General features: G+C 40.7%; 1 protein-coding gene and 11 non-coding genes across 12 annotated transcripts in view; 11 read left to right on the forward strand and 1 right to left on the reverse strand.

The window, feature by feature from the left end:
• LOC142345923 (ATP-dependent RNA helicase DHX8-like) overlaps positions 1–24915 on the reverse strand; it is a 468212-nt gene that overhangs the window by 430862 nt on the left and 12435 nt on the right. The gene's annotated exons all lie outside the window — the stretch shown is intronic.
• On the forward strand, positions 2588–2706 carry LOC142347460 (5S ribosomal RNA). The gene has a single exon (XR_012760451.1). It is a non-coding gene; the product is annotated as a 5S ribosomal RNA (ribosomal RNA).
• On the forward strand, positions 5159–5277 carry LOC142347461 (5S ribosomal RNA). Its single transcript, XR_012760452.1, has one exon. It is a non-coding gene; the product is annotated as a 5S ribosomal RNA (ribosomal RNA).
• LOC142347462 (5S ribosomal RNA) lies at positions 7730–7848 on the forward strand. The gene has a single exon (XR_012760453.1). It is a non-coding gene; the product is annotated as a 5S ribosomal RNA (ribosomal RNA).
• Positions 9361–9479, forward strand: LOC142347463 (5S ribosomal RNA). The gene has a single exon (XR_012760454.1). It is a non-coding gene; the product is annotated as a 5S ribosomal RNA (ribosomal RNA).
• On the forward strand, positions 11932–12050 carry LOC142347465 (5S ribosomal RNA). Its single transcript, XR_012760456.1, has one exon. It is a non-coding gene; the product is annotated as a 5S ribosomal RNA (ribosomal RNA).
• LOC142347466 (5S ribosomal RNA) lies at positions 13563–13681 on the forward strand. The gene has a single exon (XR_012760457.1). It is a non-coding gene; the product is annotated as a 5S ribosomal RNA (ribosomal RNA).
• On the forward strand, positions 15194–15312 carry LOC142347467 (5S ribosomal RNA). The gene has a single exon (XR_012760458.1). It is a non-coding gene; the product is annotated as a 5S ribosomal RNA (ribosomal RNA).
• LOC142347469 (5S ribosomal RNA) lies at positions 16825–16943 on the forward strand. The gene has a single exon (XR_012760459.1). It is a non-coding gene; the product is annotated as a 5S ribosomal RNA (ribosomal RNA).
• LOC142347470 (5S ribosomal RNA) lies at positions 20148–20266 on the forward strand. Its single transcript, XR_012760460.1, has one exon. It is a non-coding gene; the product is annotated as a 5S ribosomal RNA (ribosomal RNA).
• On the forward strand, positions 21779–21897 carry LOC142347471 (5S ribosomal RNA). The gene has a single exon (XR_012760461.1). It is a non-coding gene; the product is annotated as a 5S ribosomal RNA (ribosomal RNA).
• On the forward strand, positions 23598–23716 carry LOC142347472 (5S ribosomal RNA). Its single transcript, XR_012760462.1, has one exon. It is a non-coding gene; the product is annotated as a 5S ribosomal RNA (ribosomal RNA).

Genomic DNA, 24915 nt, shown 5'->3' on the forward strand with positions numbered 1-24915 from the left:
TTTTAGAGCCTCCAAAAGCCTCGGTGATCGAAAAAGTTAAGCCTCATCGAGCGCGGATACTTTTTTGAAAATTGGTAAAAACGTGTCCAAAATGGTTCGCTGTGCCCGATTTTTTTATTCTATCCCCGACTATGGCTCAAGTGGAGCTTGCCCACAAAAAATGAGCAAAATCGGACTAAAATTGACGATTTGGTGACCAAAACCATGTTCGGTGATCGAAAAAGTTAAGCCTCATCGAGCGCGGATACTTTTTTGAAAATTGGTAAAAACGTGTCCAAAATGGTTCGCTGTGCCCGATTTTTTTATTCTATCCCCAACTATGGCTCAAGTGGAGCTTGCCCACAAAAAATGAGCAAAATCGGACTAAAATTGACGATTTGGTGACCAAAACAAAGTTCGGTGATCGAAAAAGTTAAGCCTCATCGAGCGCGGATACTTTTTTGAAAATTGGTAAAAACGTGTCCAAAATGGTTCGCTGTGCCCGATTTTTTTATTCTATCCCCGACTATGGCTCAAGTGGAGCTTGCCCACAAAAAATGAGCAAAATCGGACTAAAATTGACGATTTGGTGACCAAAACCATGTTCGGTGATCGAAAAAGTTAAGCCTCATCGAGCGCGGATACTTTTTTGAAAATTGGTAAAAACGTGTCCAAAATGGTTCGCTGTGCCCGATTTTTTTATTCTATCCCCGACTATGGCTCAAGTGGAGCTTGCCCACAAAAAATGAGCAAAATCGGACTAAAATTGACGATTTGGTGACCAAAACCATGTTCGGTGATCGAAAAAGTTAAGCCTCATCGAGCGCGGATACTTTTTTGAAAATTGGTAAAAACGTGTCCAAAATGGTTCGCTGTGCCCGATTTTTTTATTCTATCCCCAACTATGGCTCAAGTGGAGCTTGCCCACAAAAAATGAGCAAAATCGGACTAAAATTGACGATTTGGTGACCAAAACAAAGTTCGGTGATCGAAAAAGTTAAGCCTCATCGAGCGCGGATACTTTTTTGAAAATTGGTAAAAACGTGTCCAAAATGGTTCGCTGTGCCCGATTTTTTTATTCTATCCCCGACTATGGCTCAAGTGGAGCTTGCCCACAAAAAATGAGCAAAATCGGACTAAAATTGACGATTTGGTGACCAAAACCATGTTCGGTGATCGAAAAAGTTAAGCCTCATCGAGCGCGGATACTTTTTTGAAAATTGGTAAAAACGTGTCCAAAATGGTTCGCTGTGCCCGATTTTTTTATTCTATCCCCAACTATGGCTCAAGTGGAGCTTGCCCACAAAAAATGAGCAAAATCGGACTAAAATTGACGATTTGGTGACCAAAACAAAGTTCGGTGATCGAAAAAGTTAAGCCTCATCGAGCGCGGATACTTTTTTGAAAATTGGTAAAAACGTGTCCAAAATGGTTCGCTGTGCCCGATTTTTTTATTCTATCCCCGACTATGGCTCAAGTGGAGCTTGCCCACAAAAAATGAGCAAAATCGGACTAAAATTGACGATTTGGTGACCAAAACCATGTTCGGTGATCGAAAAAGTTAAGCCTCATCGAGCGCGGATACTTTTTTGAAAATTGGTAAAAACGTGTCCAAAATGGTTCGCTGTGCCCGATTTTTTTATTCTATCCCCGACTATGGCTCAAGTGGAGCTTGCCCACAAAAAATGAGCAAAATCGGACTAAAATTGACGATTTGGTGACCAAAACCATGTTCGGTGATCGAAAAAGTTAAGCCTCATCGAGCGCGGATACTTTTTTGAAAATTGGTAAAAACGTGTCCAAAATGGTTCGCTGTGCCCGATTTTTTTATTCTATCCCCAACTATGGCTCAAGTGGAGCTTGCCCACAAAAAATGAGCAAAATCGGACTAAAATTGACGATTTGGTGACCAAAACAAAGTTCGGTGATCGAAAAAGTTAAGCCTCATCGAGCGCGGATACTTTTTGTAAATGACAATTTCAGCGATAACCATTGCTCCAAACACACCCCACATACTTGTATAGGCCATTCTAATTGTTCCCCCGCTTGTGCTTACTGTGTATTTGATATTTGGAACGCTCTCGGAAACATCAATACTAATTGCAAAGTTTCCCTTTATTAAACTAACTTTTAAGTTAGTGCAAATCGCTTAGTTCCATTCTTTAGGCTGCACTCCGCTAACGCAGAGTGCATTCAAATAAAACTTATCAAATAGAGTTGATACTTACCTATTTAATAAGTTTATCACAACAATTAGGCTAAAAGCAATTCAGCTATGATTTTCCCAAGTACCGGCCTAAACCCACTGAAGTCATGCTTCCGGTTCAATGTCCGGTTGAGCAGGTTCCTGGGACCCAATTCATCTCTCCTTTGTTTTGGGGCCGTTCCACTGTATTGTGGATGGTTGGAAGCAAAAAGTTTGTGCGTTGGTCATGATACACTGTATGGCTACGAATTGCATAAATTATAACACAACAGTGGCTAAATTTGCATGTATTAAGTGACTATTTTGCAAACCGCAAGGCGGCCAGTTAAAGTAATCCTATATATGAATATAAGACTACAATACAATGCTGTTGTATATAAATTCGCTCCCACTTACGCAAATGCCTACGACCATACCATGTTGAATGCACCGGTTCTCGTCCGATCACCGAAGTTAAGCAACATTGGGCCTGGTTAGTACTTGGATGGGTGACCGCTTGGGAACACCAGGTGTTGTAGGCTTTTTCTTTTGAGTATTAAAGCCTCACAGAATAATAATATTTGATATCTACACATTTTAGAGCCTCCAAAAGCCTCGGTGATCGAAAAAGTTAAGCCTCATCGAGCGCGGATACTTTTTTGAAAATCGGTAAAAACGTGTCCAAAATGGTTCGCTGTGCCCGATTTTTTTATTTTATCCCCAACCATGGCTCAAGTGGAGCTTGCCCACAAAAAATGAGCAAAATCGGACTAAAATTGACGATTTGGTGACCAAAACCAAGTTCGGTGATCGAAAAAGTTAAGCCTCATCGAGCGCGGATACTTTTTTGAAAATTGGTAAAAACGTGTCCAAAATGGTTCGCTGTGCCCGATTTTTTTATTCTATCCCCGACTATGGCTCAAGTGGAGCTTGCCCACAAAAAATGAGCAAAATCGGACTAAAATTGACGATTTGGTGACCAAAACCATGTTCGGTGATCGAAAAAGTTAAGCCTCATCGAGCGCGGATACTTTTTTGAAAATTGGTAAAAACGTGTCCAAAATGGTTCGCTGTGCCCGATTTTTTTATTCTATCCCCAACTATGGCTCAAGTGGAGCTTGCCCACAAAAAATGAGCAAAATCGGACTAAAATTGACGATTTGGTGACCAAAACAAAGTTCGGTGATCGAAAAAGTTAAGCCTCATCGAGCGCGGATACTTTTTTGAAAATTGGTAAAAACGTGTCCAAAATGGTTCGCTGTGCCCGATTTTTTTATTCTATCCCCGACTATGGCTCAAGTGGAGCTTGCCCACAAAAAATGAGCAAAATCGGACTAAAATTGACGATTTGGTGACCAAAACCATGTTCGGTGATCGAAAAAGTTAAGCCTCATCGAGCGCGGATACTTTTTTGAAAATTGGTAAAAACGTGTCCAAAATGGTTCGCTGTGCCCGATTTTTTTATTCTATCCCCAACTATGGCTCAAGTGGAGCTTGCCCACAAAAAATGAGCAAAATCGGACTAAAATTGACGATTTGGTGACCAAAACAAAGTTCGGTGATCGAAAAAGTTAAGCCTCATCGAGCGCGGATACTTTTTTGAAAATTGGTAAAAACGTGTCCAAAATGGTTCGCTGTGCCCGATTTTTTTATTCTATCCCCGACTATGGCTCAAGTGGAGCTTGCCCACAAAAAATGAGCAAAATCGGACTAAAATTGACGATTTGGTGACCAAAACCATGTTCGGTGATCGAAAAAGTTAAGCCTCATCGAGCGCGGATACTTTTTTGAAAATTGGTAAAAACGTGTCCAAAATGGTTCGCTGTGCCCGATTTTTTTATTCTATCCCCAACTATGGCTCAAGTGGAGCTTGCCCACAAAAAATGAGCAAAATCGGACTAAAATTGACGATTTGGTGACCAAAACAAAGTTCGGTGATCGAAAAAGTTAAGCCTCATCGAGCGCGGATACTTTTTTGAAAATTGGTAAAAACGTGTCCAAAATGGTTCGCTGTGCCCGATTTTTTTATTCTATCCCCGACTATGGCTCAAGTGGAGCTTGCCCACAAAAAATGAGCAAAATCGGACTAAAATTGACGATTTGGTGACCAAAACCATGTTCGGTGATCGAAAAAGTTAAGCCTCATCGAGCGCGGATACTTTTTTGAAAATTGGTAAAAACGTGTCCAAAATGGTTCGCTGTGCCCGATTTTTTTATTCTATCCCCAACTATGGCTCAAGTGGAGCTTGCCCACAAAAAATGAGCAAAATCGGACTAAAATTGACGATTTGGTGACCAAAACAAAGTTCGGTGATCGAAAAAGTTAAGCCTCATCGAGCGCGGATACTTTTTGTAAATGACAATTTCAGCGATAACCATTGCTCCAAACACACCCCACATACTTGTATAGGCCATTCTAATTGTTCCCCCGCTTGTGCTTACTGTGTATTTGATATTTGGAACGCTCTCGGAAACATCAATACTAATTGCAAAGTTTCCCTTTATTAAACTAACTTTTAAGTTAGTGCAAATCGCTTAGTTCCATTCTTTAGGCTGCACTCCGCTAACGCAGAGTGCATTCAAATAAAACTTATCAAATAGAGTTGATACTTACCTATTTAATAAGTTTATCACAACAATTAGGCTAAAAGCAATTCAGCTATGATTTTCCCAAGTACCGGCCTAAACCCACTGAAGTCATGCTTCCGGTTCAATGTCCGGTTGAGCAGGTTCCTGGGACCCAATTCATCTCTCCTTTGTTTTGGGGCCGTTCCACTGTATTGTGGATGGTTGGAAGCAAAAAGTTTGTGCGTTGGTCATGATACACTGTATGGCTACGAATTGCATAAATTATAACACAACAGTGGCTAAATTTGCATGTATTAAGTGACTATTTTGCAAACCGCAAGGCGGCCAGTTAAAGTAATCCTATATATGAATATAAGACTACAATACAATGCTGTTGTATATAAATTCGCTCCCACTTACGCAAATGCCTACGACCATACCATGTTGAATGCACCGGTTCTCGTCCGATCACCGAAGTTAAGCAACATTGGGCCTGGTTAGTACTTGGATGGGTGACCGCTTGGGAACACCAGGTGTTGTAGGCTTTTTCTTTTGAGTATTAAAGCCTCACAGAATAATAATATTTGATATCTACACATTTTAGAGCCTCCAAAAGCCTCGGTGATCGAAAAAGTTAAGCCTCATCGAGCGCGGATACTTTTTTGAAAATCGGTAAAAACGTGTCCAAAATGGTTCGCTGTGCCCGATTTTTTTATTTTATCCCCAACCATGGCTCAAGTGGAGCTTGCCCACAAAAAATGAGCAAAATCGGACTAAAATTGACGATTTGGTGACCAAAACCAAGTTCGGTGATCGAAAAAGTTAAGCCTCATCGAGCGCGGATACTTTTTTGAAAATTGGTAAAAACGTGTCCAAAATGGTTCGCTGTGCCCGATTTTTTTATTCTATCCCCGACTATGGCTCAAGTGGAGCTTGCCCACAAAAAATGAGCAAAATCGGACTAAAATTGACGATTTGGTGACCAAAACCATGTTCGGTGATCGAAAAAGTTAAGCCTCATCGAGCGCGGATACTTTTTTGAAAATTGGTAAAAACGTGTCCAAAATGGTTCGCTGTGCCCGATTTTTTTATTCTATCCCCAACTATGGCTCAAGTGGAGCTTGCCCACAAAAAATGAGCAAAATCGGACTAAAATTGACGATTTGGTGACCAAAACAAAGTTCGGTGATCGAAAAAGTTAAGCCTCATCGAGCGCGGATACTTTTTTGAAAATTGGTAAAAACGTGTCCAAAATGGTTCGCTGTGCCCGATTTTTTTATTCTATCCCCGACTATGGCTCAAGTGGAGCTTGCCCACAAAAAATGAGCAAAATCGGACTAAAATTGACGATTTGGTGACCAAAACCATGTTCGGTGATCGAAAAAGTTAAGCCTCATCGAGCGCGGATACTTTTTTGAAAATTGGTAAAAACGTGTCCAAAATGGTTCGCTGTGCCCGATTTTTTTATTCTATCCCCAACTATGGCTCAAGTGGAGCTTGCCCACAAAAAATGAGCAAAATCGGACTAAAATTGACGATTTGGTGACCAAAACAAAGTTCGGTGATCGAAAAAGTTAAGCCTCATCGAGCGCGGATACTTTTTTGAAAATTGGTAAAAACGTGTCCAAAATGGTTCGCTGTGCCCGATTTTTTTATTCTATCCCCGACTATGGCTCAAGTGGAGCTTGCCCACAAAAAATGAGCAAAATCGGACTAAAATTGACGATTTGGTGACCAAAACCATGTTCGGTGATCGAAAAAGTTAAGCCTCATCGAGCGCGGATACTTTTTTGAAAATTGGTAAAAACGTGTCCAAAATGGTTCGCTGTGCCCGATTTTTTTATTCTATCCCCAACTATGGCTCAAGTGGAGCTTGCCCACAAAAAATGAGCAAAATCGGACTAAAATTGACGATTTGGTGACCAAAACCATGTTCGGTGATCGAAAAAGTTAAGCCTCATCGAGCGCGGATACTTTTTTGAAAATTGGTAAAAACGTGTCCAAAATGGTTCGCTGTGCCCGATTTTTTTATTCTATCCCCAACTATGGCTCAAGTGGAGCTTGCCCACAAAAAATGAGCAAAATCGGACTAAAATTGACGATTTGGTGACCAAAACAAAGTTCGGTGATCGAAAAAGTTAAGCCTCATCGAGCGCGGATACTTTTTTGAAAATTGGTAAAAACGTGTCCAAAATGGTTCGCTGTGCCCGATTTTTTTATTCTATCCCCGACTATGGCTCAAGTGGAGCTTGCCCACAAAAAATGAGCAAAATCGGACTAAAATTGACGATTTGGTGACCAAAACAAAGTTCGGTGATCGACAAAGTTAAGCCTCATCGAGCGCGGATACTTTTTGTAAATGACAATTTCAGCGATAACCATTGCTCCAAACACACCCCACATACTTGTATAGGCCATTCTAATTGTTCCCCCGCTTGTGCTTACTGTGTATTTGATATTTGGAACGCTCTCGGAAACATCAATACTAATTGCAAAGTTTCCCTTTATTAAACTAACTTTTAAGTTAGTGCAAATCGCTTAGTTCCATTCTTTAGGCTGCACTCCGCTAACGCAGAGTGCATTCAAATAAAACTTATCAAATAGAGTTGATACTTACCTATTTAATAAGTTTATCACAACAATTAGGCTAAAAGCAATTCAGCTATGATTTTCCCAAGTACCGGCCTAAACCCACTGAAGTCATGCTTCCGGTTCAATGTCCGGTTGAGCAGGTTCCTGGGACCCAATTCATCTCTCCTTTGTTTTGGGGCCGTTCCACTGTATTGTGGATGGTTGGAAGCAAAAAGTTTGTGCGTTGGTCATGATACACTGTATGGCTACGAATTGCATAAATTATAACACAACAGTGGCTAAATTTGCATGTATTAAGTGACTATTTTGCAAACCGCAAGGCGGCCAGTTAAAGTAATCCTATATATGAATATAAGACTACAATACAATGCTGTTGTATATAAATTCGCTCCCACTTACGCAAATGCCTACGACCATACCATGTTGAATGCACCGGTTCTCGTCCGATCACCGAAGTTAAGCAACATTGGGCCTGGTTAGTACTTGGATGGGTGACCGCTTGGGAACACCAGGTGTTGTAGGCTTTTTCTTTTGAGTATTAAAGCCTCACAGAATAATAATATTTGATATCTACACATTTTAGAGCCTCCAAAAGCCTCGGTGATCGAAAAAGTTAAGCCTCATCGAGCGCGGATACTTTTTTGAAAATCGGTAAAAACGTGTCCAAAATGGTTCGCTGTGCCCGATTTTTTTATTTTATCCCCAACCATGGCTCAAGTGGAGCTTGCCCACAAAAAATGAGCAAAATCGGACTAAAATTGACGATTTGATGACCAAAACCATGTTCGGTGATCGAAAAAGTTAAGCCTCATCGAGCGCGGATACTTTTTTGAAAATTGGTAAAAACGTGTCCAAAATGGTTCGCTGTGCCCGATTTTTTTATTCTATCCCCAACTATGGCTCAAGTGGAGCTTGCCCACAAAAAATGAGCAAAATCGGACTAAAATTGACGATTTGGTGACCAAAACAAAGTTCGGTGATCGAAAAAGTTAAGCCTCATCGAGCGCGGATACTTTTTTGAAAATTGGTAAAAACGTGTCCAAAATGGTTCGCTGTGCCCGATTTTTTTATTCTATCCCCGACTATGGCTCAAGTGGAGCTTGCCCACAAAAAATGAGCAAAATCGGACTAAAATTGACGATTTGGTGACCAAAACCATGTTCGGTGATCGAAAAAGTTAAGCCTCATCGAGCGCGGATACTTTTTTGAAAATTGGTAAAAACGTGTCCAAAATGGTTCGCTGTGCCCGATTTTTTTATTCTATCCCCAACTATGGCTCAAGTGGAGCTTGCCCACAAAAAATGAGCAAAATCGGACTAAAATTGACGATTTGGTGACCAAAACAAAGTTCGGTGATCGACAAAGTTAAGCCTCATCGAGCGCGGATACTTTTTGTAAATGACAATTTCAGCGATAACCATTGCTCCAAACACACCCCACATACTTGTATAGGCCATTCTAATTGTTCCCCCGCTTGTGCTTACTGTGTATTTGATATTTGGAACGCTCTCGGAAACATCAATACTAATTGCAAAGTTTCCCTTTATTAAACTAACTTTTAAGTTAGTGCAAATCGCTTAGTTCCATTCTTTAGGCTGCACTCCGCTAACGCAGAGTGCATTCAAATAAAACTTATCAAATAGAGTTGATACTTACCTATTTAATAAGTTTATCACAACAATTAGGCTAAAAGCAATTCAGCTATGATTTTCCCAAGTACCGGCCTAAACCCACTGAAGTCATGCTTCCGGTTCAATGTCCGGTTGAGCAGGTTCCTGGGACCCAATTCATCTCTCCTTTGTTTTGGGGCCGTTCCACTGTATTGTGGATGGTTGGAAGCAAAAAGTTTGTGCGTTGGTCATGATACACTGTATGGCTACGAATTGCATAAATTATAACACAACAGTGGCTAAATTTGCATGTATTAAGTGACTATTTTGCAAACCGCAAGGCGGCCAGTTAAAGTAATCCTATATATGAATATAAGACTACAATACAATGCTGTTGTATATAAATTCGCTCCCACTTACGCAAATGCCTACGACCATACCATGTTGAATGCACCGGTTCTCGTCCGATCACCGAAGTTAAGCAACATTGGGCCTGGTTAGTACTTGGATGGGTGACCGCTTGGGAACACCAGGTGTTGTAGGCTTTTTCTTTTGAGTATTAAAGCCTCACAGAATAATAATATTTGATATCTACACATTTTAGAGCCTCCAAAAGCCTCGGTGATCGAAAAAGTTAAGCCTCATCGAGCGCGGATACTTTTTTGAAAATCGGTAAAAACGTGTCCAAAATGGTTCGCTGTGCCCGATTTTTTTATTTTATCCCCAACCATGGCTCAAGTGGAGCTTGCCCACAAAAAATGAGCAAAATCGGACTAAAATTGACGATTTGGTGACCAAAACCAAGTTCGGTGATCGAAAAAGTTAAGCCTCATCGAGCGCGGATACTTTTTTGAAAATTGGTAAAAACGTGTCCAAAATGGTTCGCTGTGCCCGATTTTTTTATTCTATCCCCGACTATGGCTCAAGTGGAGCTTGCCCACAAAAATTGAGCAAAATCGGACTAAAATTGACGATTTGGTGACCAAAACCATGTTCGGTGATCGAAAAAGTTAAGCCTCATCGAGCGCGGATACTTTTTTGAAAATTGGTAAAAACGTGTCCAAAATGGTTCGCTGTGCCCGATTTTTTTATTCTATCCCCAACTATGGCTCAAGTGGAGCTTGCCCACAAAAAATGAGCAAAATCGGACTAAAATTGACGATTTGGTGACCAAAACAAAGTTCGGTGATCGAAAAAGTTAAGCCTCATCGAGCGCGGATACTTTTTTGAAAATTGGTAAAAACGTGTCCAAAATGGTTCGCTGTGCCCGATTTTTTTATTCTATCCCCGACTATGGCTCAAGTGGAGCTTGCCCACAAAAAATGAGCAAAATCGGACTAAAATTGACGATTTGGTGACCAAAACCATGTTCGGTGATCGAAAAAGTTAAGCCTCATCGAGCGCGGATACTTTTTTGAAAATTGGTAAAAACGTGTCCAAAATGGTTCGCTGTGCCCGATTTTTTTATTCTATCCCCAACTATGGCTCAAGTGGAGCTTGCCCACAAAAAATGAGCAAAATCGGACTAAAATTGACGATTTGGTGACCAAAACAAAGTTCGGTGATCGAAAAAGTTAAGCCTCATCGAGCGCGGATACTTTTTTGAAAATTGGTAAAAACGTGTCCAAAATGGTTCGCTGTGCCCGATTTTTTTATTCTATCCCCGACTATGGCTCAAGTGGAGCTTGCCCACAAAAAATGAGCAAAATCGGACTAAAATTGACGATTTGGTGACCAAAACCATGTTCGGTGATCGAAAAAGTTAAGCCTCATCGAGCGCGGATACTTTTTTGAAAATTGGTAAAAACGTGTCCAAAATGGTTCGCTGTGCCCGATTTTTTTATTCTATCCCCAACTATGGCTCAAGTGGAGCTTGCCCACAAAAAATGAGCAAAATCGGACTAAAATTGACGATTTGGTGACCAAAACAAAGTTCGGTGATCGAAAAAGTTAAGCCTCATCGAGCGCGGATACTTTTTTGAAAATTGGTAAAAACGTGTCCAAAATGGTTCGCTGTGCCCGATTTTTTTATTCTATCCCCGACTATGGCTCAAGTGGAGCTTGCCCACAAAAAATGAGCAAAATCGGACTAAAATTGACGATTTGGTGACCAAAACCATGTTCGGTGATCGAAAAAGTTAAGCCTCATCGAGCGCGGATACTTTTTTGAAAATTGGTAAAAACGTGTCCAAAATGGTTCGCTGTGCCCGATTTTTTTATTCTATCCCCAACTATGGCTCAAGTGGAGCTTGCCCACAAAAAATGAGCAAAATCGGACTAAAATTGACGATTTGGTGACCAAAACAAAGTTCGGTGATCGAAAAAGTTAAGCCTCATCGAGCGCGGATACTTTTTGTAAATGACAATTTCAGCGATAACCATTGCTCCAAACACACCCCACATACTTGTATAGGCCATTCTAATTGTTCCCCCGCTTGTGCTTACTGTGTATTTGATATTTGGAACGCTCTCGGAAACATCAATACTAATTGCAAAGTTTCCCTTTATTAAACTAACTTTTAAGTTAGTGCAAATCGCTTAGTTCCATTCTTTAGGCTGCACTCCGCTAACGCAGAGTGCATTCAAATAAAACTTATCAAATAGAGTTGATACTTACCTATTTAATAAGTTTATCACAACAATTAGGCTAAAAGCAATTCAGCTATGATTTTCCCAAGTACCGGCCTAAACCCACTGAAGTCATGCTTCCGGTTCAATGTCCGGTTGAGCAGGTTCCTGGGACCCAATTCATCTCTCCTTTGTTTTGGGGCCGTTCCACTGTATTGTGGATGGTTGGAAGCAAAAAGTTTGTGCGTTGGTCATGATACACTGTATGGCTACGAATTGCATAAATTATAACACAACAGTGGCTAAATTTGCATGTATTAAGTGACTATTTTGCAAACCGCAAGGCGGCCAGTTAAAGTAATCCTATATATGAATATAAGACTACAATACAATGCTGTTGTATATAAATTCGCTCCCACTTACGCAAATGCCTACGACCATACCATGTTGAATGCACCGGTTCTCGTCCGATCACCGAAGTTAAGCAACATTGGGCCTGGTTAGTACTTGGATGGGTGACCGCTTGGGAACACCAGGTGTTGTAGGCTTTTTCTTTTGAGTATTAAAGCCTCACAGAATAATAATATTTGATATCTACACATTTTAGAGCCTCCAAAAGCCTCGGTGATCGAAAAAGTTAAGCCTCATCGAGCGCGGATACTTTTTTGAAAATCGGTAAAAACGTGTCCAAAATGGTTCGCTGTGCCCGATTTTTTTATTTTATCCCCAACCATGGCTCAAGTGGAGCTTGCCCACAAAAAATGAGCAAAATCGGACTAAAATTGACGATTTGGTGACCAAAACCAAGTTCGGTGATCGAAAAAGTTAAGCCTCATCGAGCGCGGATACTTTTTTGAAAATTGGTAAAAACGTGTCCAAAATGGTTCGCTGTGCCCGATTTTTTTATTCTATCCCCAACTATGGCTCAAGTGGAGCTTGCCCACAAAAAATGAGCAAAATCGGACTAAAATTGACGATTTGGTGACCAAAACAAAGTTCGGTGATCGAAAAAGTTAAGCCTCATCGAGCGCGGATACTTTTTTGAAAATTGGTAAAAACGTGTCCAAAATGGTTCGCTGTGCCCGATTTTTTTATTCTATCCCCGACTATGGCTCAAGTGGAGCTTGCCCACAAAAAATGAGCAAAATCGGACTAAAATTGACGATTTGGTGACCAAAACCATGTTCGGTGATCGAAAAAGTTACGCCTCATCGAGCGCGGATACTTTTTTGAAAATTGGTAAAAACGTGTCCAAAATGGTTCGCTGTGCCCGATTTTTTTATTCTATCCCCAACTATGGCTCAAGTGGAGCTTGCCCACAAAAAATGAGCAAAATCGGACTAAAATTGACGATTTGGTGACCAAAACAAAGTTCGGTGATCGAAAAAGTTAAGCCTCATCGAGCGCGGATACTTTTTGTAAATGACAATTTCAGCGATAACCATTGCTCCAAACACACCCCACATACTTGTATAGGCCATTCTAATTGTTCCCCCGCTTGTGCTTACTGTGTATTTGATATTTGGAACGCTCTCGGAAACATCAATACTAATTGCAAAGTTTCCCTTTATTAAACTAACTTTTAAGTTAGTGCAAATCGCTTAGTTCCATTCTTTAGGCTGCACTCCGCTAACGCAGAGTGCATTCAAATAAAACTTATCAAATAGAGTTGATACTTACCTATTTAATAAGTTTATCACAACAATTAGGCTAAAAGCAATTCAGCTATGATTTTCCCAAGTACCGGCCTAAACCCACTGAAGTCATGCTTCCGGTTCAATGTCCGGTTGAGCAGGTTCCTGGGACCCAATTCATCTCTCCTTTGTTTTGGGGCCGTTCCACTGTATTGTGGATGGTTGGAAGCAAAAAGTTTGTGCGTTGGTCATGATACACTGTATGGCTACGAATTGCATAAATTATAACACAACAGTGGCTAAATTTGCATGTATTAAGTGACTATTTTGCAAACCGCAAGGCGGCCAGTTAAAGTAATCCTATATATGAATATAAGACTACAATACAATGCTGTTGTATATAAATTCGCTCCCACTTACGCAAATGCCTACGACCATACCATGTTGAATGCACCGGTTCTCGTCCGATCACCGAAGTTAAGCAACATTGGGCCTGGTTAGTACTTGGATGGGTGACCGCTTGGGAACACCAGGTGTTGTAGGCTTTTTCTTTTGAGTATTAAAGCCTCACAGAATAATAATATTTGATATCTACACATTTTAGAGCCTCCAAAAGCCTCGGTGATCGAAAAAGTTAAGCCTCATCGAGCGCGGATACTTTTTTGAAAATCGGTAAAAACGTGTCCAAAATGGTTCGCTGTGCCCGATTTTTTTATTTTATCCCCAACCATGGCTCAAGTGGAGCTTGCCCACAAAAAATGAGCAAAATCGGACTAAAATTGACGATTTGGTGACCAAAACCATGTTCGGTGATCGAAAAAGTTAAGCCTCATCGAGCGCGGATACTTTTTTGAAAATTGGTAAAAACGTGTCCAAAATGGTTCGCTGTGCCCGATTTTTTTATTCTATCCCCAACTATGGCTCAAGTGGAGCTTGCCCACAAAAAATGAGCAAAATCGGACTAAAATTGACGATTTGGTGACCAAAACAAAGTTCGGTGATCGAAAAAGTTAAGCCTCATCGAGCGCGGATACTTTTTTGAAAATTGGTAAAAACGTGTCCAAAATGGTTCGCTGTGCCCGATTTTTTTATTCTATCCCCGACTATGGCTCAAGTGGAGCTTGCCCACAAAAAATGAGCAAAATCGGACTAAAATTGACGATTTGGTGACCAAAACCATGTTCGGTGATCGAAAAAGTTAAGCCTCATCGAGCGCGGATACTTTTTTGAAAATTGGTAAAAACGTGTCCAAAATGGTTCGCTGTGCCCGATTTTTTTATTCTATCCCCAACTATGGCTCAAGTGGAGCTTGCCCACAAAAAATGAGCAAAATCGGACTAAAATTGACGATTTGGTGACCAAAACAAAGTTCGGTGATCGAAAAAGTTAAGCCTCATCGAGCGCGGATACTTTTTGTAAATGACAATTTCAGCGATAACCATTGCTCCAAACACACCCCACATACTTGTATAGGCCATTCTAATTGTTCCCCCGCTTGTGCTTACTGTGTATTTGATATTTGGAACGCTCTCGGAAACATCAATACTAATTGCAAAGTTTCCCTTTATTAAACTAACTTTTAAGTTAGTGCAAATCGCTTAGTTCCATTCTTTAGGCTGCACTCCGCTAACGCAGAGTGCATTCAAATAAAACTTATCAAATAGAGTTGATACTTACCTATTTAATAAGTTTATCACAACAATTAGGCTAAAAGCAATTCAGCTATGATTTTCCCAAGTACCGGCCTAAACCCACTGAAGTCATGCTTCCGGTTCAATGTCCGGTTGAGCAGGTTCCTGGGACCCAATTCATCTCTCCTTTGTTTTGGGGCCGTTCCACTGTATTGTGGATGGTTGGAAGCAAAAAGTTTGTGCGTTGGTCATGATACACTGTATGGCTACGAATTGCATAAATTATAACACAACAGTGGCTAAATTTGCATGTATTAAGTGACTATTTTGCAAACCGCAAGGCGGCCAGTTAAAGTAATCCTATATATGAATATAAGACTACAATACAATGCTGTTGTATATAAATTCGCTCCCACTTACGCAAATGCCTACGACCATACCATGTTGAATGCACCGGTTCTCGTCCGATCACCGAAGTTAAGCAACATTGGGCCTGGTTAGTACTTGGATGGGTGACCGCTTGGGAACACCAGGTGTTGTAGGCTTTTTCTTTTGAGTATTAAAGCCTCACAGAATAATAATATTTGATATCTACACATTTTAGAGCCTCCAAAAGCCTCGGTGATCGAAAAAGTTAAGCCTCATCGAGCGCGGATACTTTTTTGAAAATCGGTAAAAACGTGTCCAAAATGGTTCGCTGTGCCCGATTTTTTTATTTTATCCCCAACCATGGCTCAAGTGGAGCTTGCCCACAAAAAATGAGCAAAATCGGACTAAAATTGACGATTTGGTGACCAAAACCATGTTCGGTGATCGAAAAAGTTAAGCCTCATCGAGCGCGGATACTTTTTTGAAAATTGGTAAAAACGTGTCCAAAATGGTTCGCTGTGCCCGATTTTTTTATTCTATCCCCAACTATGGCTCAAGTGGAGCTTGCCCACAAAAAATGAGCAAAATCGGACTAAAATTGACGATTTGGTGACCAAAACAAAGTTCGGTGATCGAAAAAGTTAAGCCTCATCGAGCGCGGATACTTTTTTGAAAATTGGTAAAAACGTGTCCAAAATGGTTCGCTGTGCCCGATTTTTTTATTCTATCCCCGACTATGGCTCAAGTGGAGCTTGCCCACAAAAAATGAGCAAAATCGGACTAAAATTGACGATTTGGTGACCAAAACCATGTTCGGTGATCGAAAAAGTTAAGCCTCATCGAGCGCGGATACTTTTTTGAAAATTGGTAAAAACGTGTCCAAAATGGTTCGCTGTGCCCGATTTTTTTATTCTATCCCCAACTATGGCTCAAGTGGAGCTTGCCCACAAAAAATGAGCAAAATCGGACTAAAATTGACGATTTGGTGACCAAAACAAAGTTCGGTGATCGACAAAGTTAAGCCTCATCGAGCGCGGATACTTTTTGTAAATGACAATTTCAGCGATAACCATTGCTCCAAACACACCCCACATACTTGTATAGGCCATTCTAATTGTTCCCCCGCTTGTGCTTACTGTGTATTTGATATTTGGAACGCTCTCGGAAACATCAATACTAATTGCAAAGTTTCCCTTTATTAAACTAACTTTTAAGTTAGTGCAAATCGCTTAGTTCCATTCTTTAGGCTGCACTCCGCTAACGCAGAGTGCATTCAAATAAAACTTATCAAATAGAGTTGATACTTACCTATTTAATAAGTTTATCACAACAATTAGGCTAAAAGCAATTCAGCTATGATTTTCCCAAGTACCGGCCTAAACCCACTGAAGTCATGCTTCCGGTTCAATGTCCGGTTGAGCAGGTTCCTGGGACCCAATTCATCTCTCCTTTGTTTTGGGGCCGTTCCACTGTATTGTGGATGGTTGGAAGCAAAAAGTTTGTGCGTTGGTCATGATACACTGTATGGCTACGAATTGCATAAATTATAACACAACAGTGGCTAAATTTGCATGTATTAAGTGACTATTTTGCAAACCGCAAGGCGGCCAGTTAAAGTAATCCTATATATGAATATAAGACTACAATACAATGCTGTTGTATATAAATTCGCTCCCACTTACGCAAATGCCTACGACCATACCATGTTGAATGCACCGGTTCTCGTCCGATCACCGAAGTTAAGCAACATTGGGCCTGGTTAGTACTTGGATGGGTGACCGCTTGGGAACACCAGGTGTTGTAGGCTTTTTCTTTTGAGTATTAAAGCCTCACAGAATAATAATATTTGATATCTACACATTTTAGAGCCTCCAAAAGCCTCGGTGATCGAAAAAGTTAAGCCTCATCGAGCGCGGATACTTTTTTGAAAATCGGTAAAAACGTGTCCAAAATGGTTCGCTGTGCCCGATTTTTTTATTTTATCCCCAACCATGGCTCAAGTGGAGCTTGCCCACAAAAAATGAGCAAAATCGGACTAAAATTGACGATTTGGTGACCAAAACCAAGTTCGGTGATCGAAAAAGTTAAGCCTCATCGAGCGCGGATACTTTTTTGAAAATTGGTAAAAACGTGTCCAAAATGGTTCGCTGTGCCCGATTTTTTTATTCTATCCCCGACTATGGCTCAAGTGGAGCTTGCCCACAAAAATTGAGCAAAATCGGACTAAAATTGACGATTTGGTGACCAAAACCATGTTCGGTGATCGAAAAAGTTAAGCCTCATCGAGCGCGGATACTTTTTTGAAAATTGGTAAAAACGTGTCCAAAATGGTTCGCTGTGCCCGATTTTTTTATTCTATCCCCAACTATGGCTCAAGTGGAGCTTGCCCACAAAAAATGAGCAAAATCGGACTAAAATTGACGATTTGGTGACCAAAACAAAGTTCGGTGATCGAAAAAGTTAAGCCTCATCGAGCGCGGATACTTTTTTGAAAATTGGTAAAAACGTGTCCAAAATGGTTCGCTGTGCCCGATTTTTTTATTCTATCCCCGACTATGGCTCAAGTGGAGCTTGCCCACAAAAAATGAGCAAAATCGGACTAAAATTGACGATTTGGTGACCAAAACCATGTTCGGTGATCGAAAAAGTTAAGCCTCATCGAGCGCGGATACTTTTTTGAAAATTGGTAAAAACGTGTCCAAAATGGTTCGCTGTGCCCGATTTTTTTATTCTATCCCCAACTATGGCTCAAGTGGAGCTTGCCCACAAAAAATGAGCAAAATCGGACTAAAATTGACGATTTGGTGACCAAAACAAAGTTCGGTGATCGAAAAAGTTAAGCCTCATCGAGCGCGGATACTTTTTTGAAAATTGGTAAAAACGTGTCCAAAATGGTTCGCTGTGCCCGATTTTTTTATTCTATCCCCGACTATGGCTCAAGTGGAGCTTGCCCACAAAAAATGAGCAAAATCGGACTAAAATTGACGATTTGGTGACCAAAACCATGTTCGGTGATCGAAAAAGTTAAGCCTCATCGAGCGCGGATACTTTTTTGAAAATTGGTAAAAACGTGTCCAAAATGGTTCGCTGTGCCCGATTTTTTTATTCTATCCCCAACTATGGCTCAAGTGGAGCTTGCCCACAAAAAATGAGCAAAATCGGACTAAAATTGACGATTTGGTGACCAAAACAAAGTTCGGTGATCGAAAAAGTTAAGCCTCATCGAGCGCGGATACTTTTTTGAAAATTGGTAAAAACGTGTCCAAAATGGTTCGCTGTGCCCGATTTTTTTATTCTATCCCCAACTATGGCTCAAGTGGAGCTTGCCCACAAAAAATGAGCAAAATCGGACTAAAATTGACGATTTGGTGACCAAAACAAAGTTCGGTGATCGAAAAAGTTAAGCCTCATCGAGCGCGGATACTTTTTTGAAAATTGGTAAAAACGTGTCCAAAATGGTTCGCTGTGCCCGATTTTTTTATTCTATCCCCGACTATGGCTCAAGTGGAGCTTGCCCACAAAAAATGAGCAAAATCGGACTAAAATTGACGATTTGGTGACCAAAACAAAGTTCGGTGATCGAAAAAGTTAAGCCTCATCGAGCGCGGATACTTTTTTGAAAATTGGTAAAAACGTGTCCAAAATGGTTCGCTGTGCCCGATTTTTTTATTCTATCCCCGACTATGGCTCAAGTGGAGCTTGCCCACAAAAAATGAGCAAAATCGGACTAAAATTGACGATTTGGTGACCAAAACCATGTTCGGTGATCGAAAAAGTTAAGCCTCATCGAGCGCGGATACTTTTTTGAAAATTGGTAAAAACGTGTCCAAAATGGTTCGCTGTGCCCGATTTTTTTATTCTATCCCCAACTATGGCTCAAGTGGAGCTTGCCCACAAAAAATGAGCAAAATCGGACTAAAATTGACGATTTGGTGACCAAAACAAAGTTCGGTGATCGAAAAAGTTAAGCCTCATCGAGCGCGGATACTTTTTTGAAAATTGGTAAAAACGTGTCCAAAATGGTTCGCTGTGCCCGATTTTTTTATTCTATCCCCGACTATGGCTCAAGTGGAGCTTGCCCACAAAAAATGAGCAAAATCGGACTAAAATTGACGATTTGGTGACCAAAACCATGTTCGGTGATCGAAAAAGTTAAGCCTCATCGAGCGCGGATACTTTTTTGAAAATTGGTAAAAACGTGTCCAAAATGGTTCGCTGTGCCCGATTTTTTTATTCTATCCCCAACTATGGCTCAAGTGGAGCTTGCCCACAAAAAATGAGCAAAATCGGACTAAAATTGACGATTTGGTGACCAAAACAAAGTTCGGTGATCGAAAAAGTTAAGCCTCATCGAGCGCGGATACTTTTTGTAAATGACAATTTCAGCGATAACCATTGCTCCAAACACACCCCACATACTTGTATAGGCCATTCTAATTGTTCCCCCGCTTGTGCTTACTGTGTATTTGATATTTGGAACGCTCTCGGAAACATCAATACTAATTGCAAAGTTTCCCTTTATTAAACTAACTTTTAAGTTAGTGCAAATCGCTTAGTTCCATTCTTTAGGCTGCACTCCGCTAACGCAGAGTGCATTCAAATAAAACTTATCAAATAGAGTTGATACTTACCTATTTAATAAGTTTATCACAACAATTAGGCTAAAAGCAATTCAGCTATGATTTTCCCAAGTACCGGCCTAAACCCACTGAAGTCATGCTTCCGGTTCAATGTCCGGTTGAGCAGGTTCCTGGGACCCAATTCATCTCTCCTTTGTTTTGGGGCCGTTCCACTGTATTGTGGATGGTTGGAAGCAAAAAGTTTGTGCGTTGGTCATGATACACTGTATGGCTACGAATTGCATAAATTATAACACAACAGTGGCTAAATTTGCATGTATTAAGTGACTATTTTGCAAACCGCAAGGCGGCCAGTTAAAGTAATCCTATATATGAATATAAGACTACAATACAATGCTGTTGTATATAAATTCGCTCCCACTTACGCAAATGCCTACGACCATACCATGTTGAATGCACCGGTTCTCGTCCGATCACCGAAGTTAAGCAACATTGGGCCTGGTTAGTACTTGGATGGGTGACCGCTTGGGAACACCAGGTGTTGTAGGCTTTTTCTTTTGAGTATTAAAGCCTCACAGAATAATAATATTTGATATCTACACATTTTAGAGCCTCCAAAAGCCTCGGTGATCGAAAAAGTTAAGCCTCATCGAGCGCGGATACTTTTTTGAAAATCGGTAAAAACGTGTCCAAAATGGTTCGCTGTGCCCGATTTTTTTATTTTATCCCCAACCATGGCTCAAGTGGAGCTTGCCCACAAAAAATGAGCAAAATCGGACTAAAATTGACGATTTGGTGACCAAAACCAAGTTCGGTGATCGAAAAAGTTAAGCCTCATCGAGCGCGGATACTTTTTTGAAAATTGGTAAAAACGTGTCCAAAATGGTTCGCTGTGCCCGATTTTTTTATTCTATCCCCAACTATGGCTCAAGTGGAGCTTGCCCACAAAAAATGAGCAAAATCGGACTAAAATTGACGATTTGGTGACCAAAACAAAGTTCGGTGATCGAAAAAGTTAAGCCTCATCGAGCGCGGATACTTTTTTGAAAATTGGTAAAAACGTGTCCAAAATGGTTCGCTGTGCCCGATTTTTTTATTCTATCCCCGACTATGGCTCAAGTGGAGCTTGCCCACAAAAAATGAGCAAAATCGGACTAAAATTGACGATTTGGTGACCAAAACCATGTTCGGTGATCGAAAAAGTTAAGCCTCATCGAGCGCGGATACTTTTTTGAAAATTGGTAAAAACGTGTCCAAAATGGTTCGCTGTGCCCGATTTTTTTATTCTATCCCCAACTATGGCTCAAGTGGAGCTTGCCCACAAAAAATGAGCAAAATCGGACTAAAATTGACGATTTGGTGACCAAAACAAAGTTCGGTGATCGAAAAAGTTAAGCCTCATCGAGCGCGGATACTTTTTGTAAATGACAATTTCAGCGATAACCATTGCTCCAAACACACCCCACATACTTGTATAGGCCATTCTAATTGTTCCCCCGCTTGTGCTTACTGTGTATTTGATATTTGGAACGCTCTCGGAAACATCAATACTAATTGCAAAGTTTCCCTTTATTAAACTAACTTTTAAGTTAGTGCAAATCGCTTAGTTCCATTCTTTAGGCTGCACTCCGCTAACGCAGAGTGCATTCAAATAAAACTTATCAAATAGAGTTGATACTTACCTATTTAATAAGTTTATCACAACAATTAGGCTAAAAGCAATTCAGCTATGATTTTCCCAAGTACCGGCCTAAACCCACTGAAGTCATGCTTCCGGTTCAATGTCCGGTTGAGCAGGTTCCTGGGACCCAATTCATCTCTCCTTTGTTTTGGGGCCGTTCCACTGTATTGTGGATGGTTGGAAGCAAAAAGTTTGTGCGTTGGTCATGATACACTGTATGGCTACGAATTGCATAAATTATAACACAACAGTGGCTAAATTTGCATGTATTAAGTGACTATTTTGCAAACCGCAAGGCGGCCAGTTAAAGTAATCCTATATATGAATATAAGACTACAATACAATGCTGTTGTATATAAATTCGCTCCCACTTACGCAAATGCCTACGACCATACCATGTTGAATGCACCGGTTCTCGTCCGATCACCGAAGTTAAGCAACATTGGGCCTGGTTAGTACTTGGATGGGTGACCGCTTGGGAACACCAGGTGTTGTAGGCTTTTTCTTTTGAGTATTAAAGCCTCACAGAATAATAATATTTGATATCTACACATTTTAGAGCCTCCAAAAGCCTCGGTGATCGAAAAAGTTAAGCCTCATCGAGCGCGGATACTTTTTTGAAAATCGGTAAAAACGTGTCCAAAATGGTTCGCTGTGCCCGATTTTTTTATTTTATCCCCAACCATGGCTCAAGTGGAGCTTGCCCACAAAAAATGAGCAAAATCGGACTAAAATTGACGATTTGGTGACCAAAACCAAGTTCGGTGATCGAAAAAGTTAAGCCTCATCGAGCGCGGATACTTTTTTGAAAATTGGTAAAAACGTGTCCAAAATGGTTCGCTGTGCCCGATTTTTTTATTCTATCCCCAACTATGGCTCAAGTGGAGCTTGCCCACAAAAAATGAGCAAAATCGGACTAAAATTGACGATTTGGTGACCAAAACCATGTTCGGTGATCGAAAAAGTTAAGCCTCATCGAGCGCGGATACTTTTTTGAAAATTGGTAAAAACGTGTCCAAAATGGTTCGCTGTGCCCGATTTTTTTATTCTATCCCCGACTATGGCTCAAGTGGAGCTTGCCCACAAAAAATGAGCAAAATCGGACTAAAATTGACGATTTGGTGACCAAAACCATGTTCGGTGATCGAAAAAGTTAAGCCTCATCGAGCGCGGATACTTTTTTGAAAATTGGTAAAAACGTGTCCAAAATGGTTCGCTGTGCCCGATTTTTTTATTCTATCCCCAACTATGGCTCAAGTGGAGCTTGCCCACAAAAAATGAGCAAAATCGGACTAAAATTGACGATTTGGTGACCAAAACAAAGTTCGGTGATCGAAAAAGTTAAGCCTCATCGAGCGCGGATACTTTTTTGAAAATTGGTAAAAACGTGTCCAAAATGGTTCGCTGTGCCCGATTTTTTTATTCTATCCCCGACTATGGCTCAAGTGGAGCTTGCCCACAAAAAATGAGCAAAATCGGACTAAAATTGACGATTTGGTGACCAAAACAAAGTTCGGTGATCGACAAAGTTAAGCCTCATCGAGCGCGGATACTTTTTGTAAATGACAATTTCAGCGATAACCATTGCTCCAAACACACCCCACATACTTGTATAGGCCATTCTAATTGTTCCCCCGCTTGTGCTTACTGTGTATTTGATATTTGGAACGCTCTCGGAAACATCAATACTAATTGCAAAGTTTCCCTTTATTAAACTAACTTTTAAGTTAGTGCAAATCGCTTAGTTCCATTCTTTAGGCTGCACTCCGCTAACGCAGAGTGCATTCAAATAAAACTTATCAAATAGAGTTGATACTTACCTATTTAATAAGTTTATCACAACAATTAGGCTAAAAGCAATTCAGCTATGATTTTCCCAAGTACCGGCCTAAACCCACTGAAGTCATGCTTCCGGTTCAATGTCCGGTTGAGCAGGTTCCTGGGACCCAATTCATCTCTCCTTTGTTTTGGGGCCGTTCCACTGTATTGTGGATGGTTGGAAGCAAAAAGTTTGTGCGTTGGTCATGATACACTGTATGGCTACGAATTGCATAAATTATAACACAACAGTGGCTAAATTTGCATGTATTAAGTGACTATTTTGCAAACCGCAAGGCGGCCAGTTAAAGTAATCCTATATATGAATATAAGACTACAATACAATGCTGTTGTATATAAATTCGCTCCCACTTACGCAAATGCCTACGACCATACCATGTTGAATGCACCGGTTCTCGTCCGATCACCGAAGTTAAGCAACATTGGGCCTGGTTAGTACTTGGATGGGTGACCGCTTGGGAACACCAGGTGTTGTAGGCTTTTTCTTTTGAGTATTAAAGCCTCACAGAATAATAATATTTGATATCTACACATTTTAGAGCCTCCAAAAGCCTCGGTGATCGAAAAAGTTAAGCCTCATCGAGCGCGGATACTTTTTTGAAAATCGGTAAAAACGTGTCCAAAATGGTTCGCTGTGCCCGATTTTTTTATTTTATCCCCAACCATGGCTCAAGTGGAGCTTGCCCACAAAAAATGAGCAAAATCGGACTAAAATTGACGATTTGGTGACCAAAACCAAGTTCGGTGATCGAAAAAGTTAAGCCTCATCGAGCGCGGATACTTTTTTGAAAATTGGTAAAAACGTGTCCAAAATGGTTCGCTGTGCCCGATTTTTTTATTCTATCCCCAACTATGGCTCAAGTGGAGCTTGCCCACAAAAAATGAGCAAAATCGGACTAAAATTGACGATTTGGTGACCAAAACCATGTTCGGTGATCGAAAAAGTTAAGCCTCATCGAGCGCGGATACTTTTTTGAAAATTGGTAAAAACGTGTCCAAAATGGTTCGCTGTGCCCGATTTTTTTATTCTATCCCCGACTATGGCTCAAGTGGAGCTTGCCCACAAAAAATGAGCAAAATCGGACTAAAATTGACGATTTGGTGACCAAAACCATGTTCGGTGATCGAAAAAGTTAAGCCTCATCGAGCGCGGATACTTTTTTGAAAATTGGTAAAAACGTGTCCAAAATGGTTCGCTGTGCCCGATTTTTTTATTCTATCCCCAACTATGGCTCAAGTGGAGCTTGCCCACAAAAAATGAGCAAAATCGGACTAAAATTGACGATTTGGTGACCAAAACAAAGTTCGGTGATCGAAAAAGTTAAGCCTCATCGAGCGCGGATACTTTTTTGAAAATTGGTAAAAACGTGTCCAAAATGGTTCGCTGTGCCCGATTTTTTTATTCTATCCCCGACTATGGCTCAAGTGGAGCTTGCCCACAAAAAATGAGCAAAATCGGACTAAAATTGACGATTTGGTGACCAAAACAAAGTTCGGTGATCGACAAAGTTAAGCCTCATCGAGCGCGGATACTTTTTGTAAATGACAATTTCAGCGATAACCATTGCTCCAAACACACCCCACATACTTGTATAGGCCATTCTAATTGTTCCCCCGCTTGTGCTTACTGTGTATTTGATATTTGGAACGCTCTCGGAAACATCAATACTAATTGCAAA

This window comes from Convolutriloba macropyga, chromosome 9 (genome assembly GCF_964194025.1).
Source record: "Convolutriloba macropyga chromosome 9, txConMacr16.3, whole genome shotgun sequence".
Lineage (NCBI taxonomy): Eukaryota > Metazoa > Xenacoelomorpha > Acoela > Convolutidae > Convolutriloba > Convolutriloba macropyga.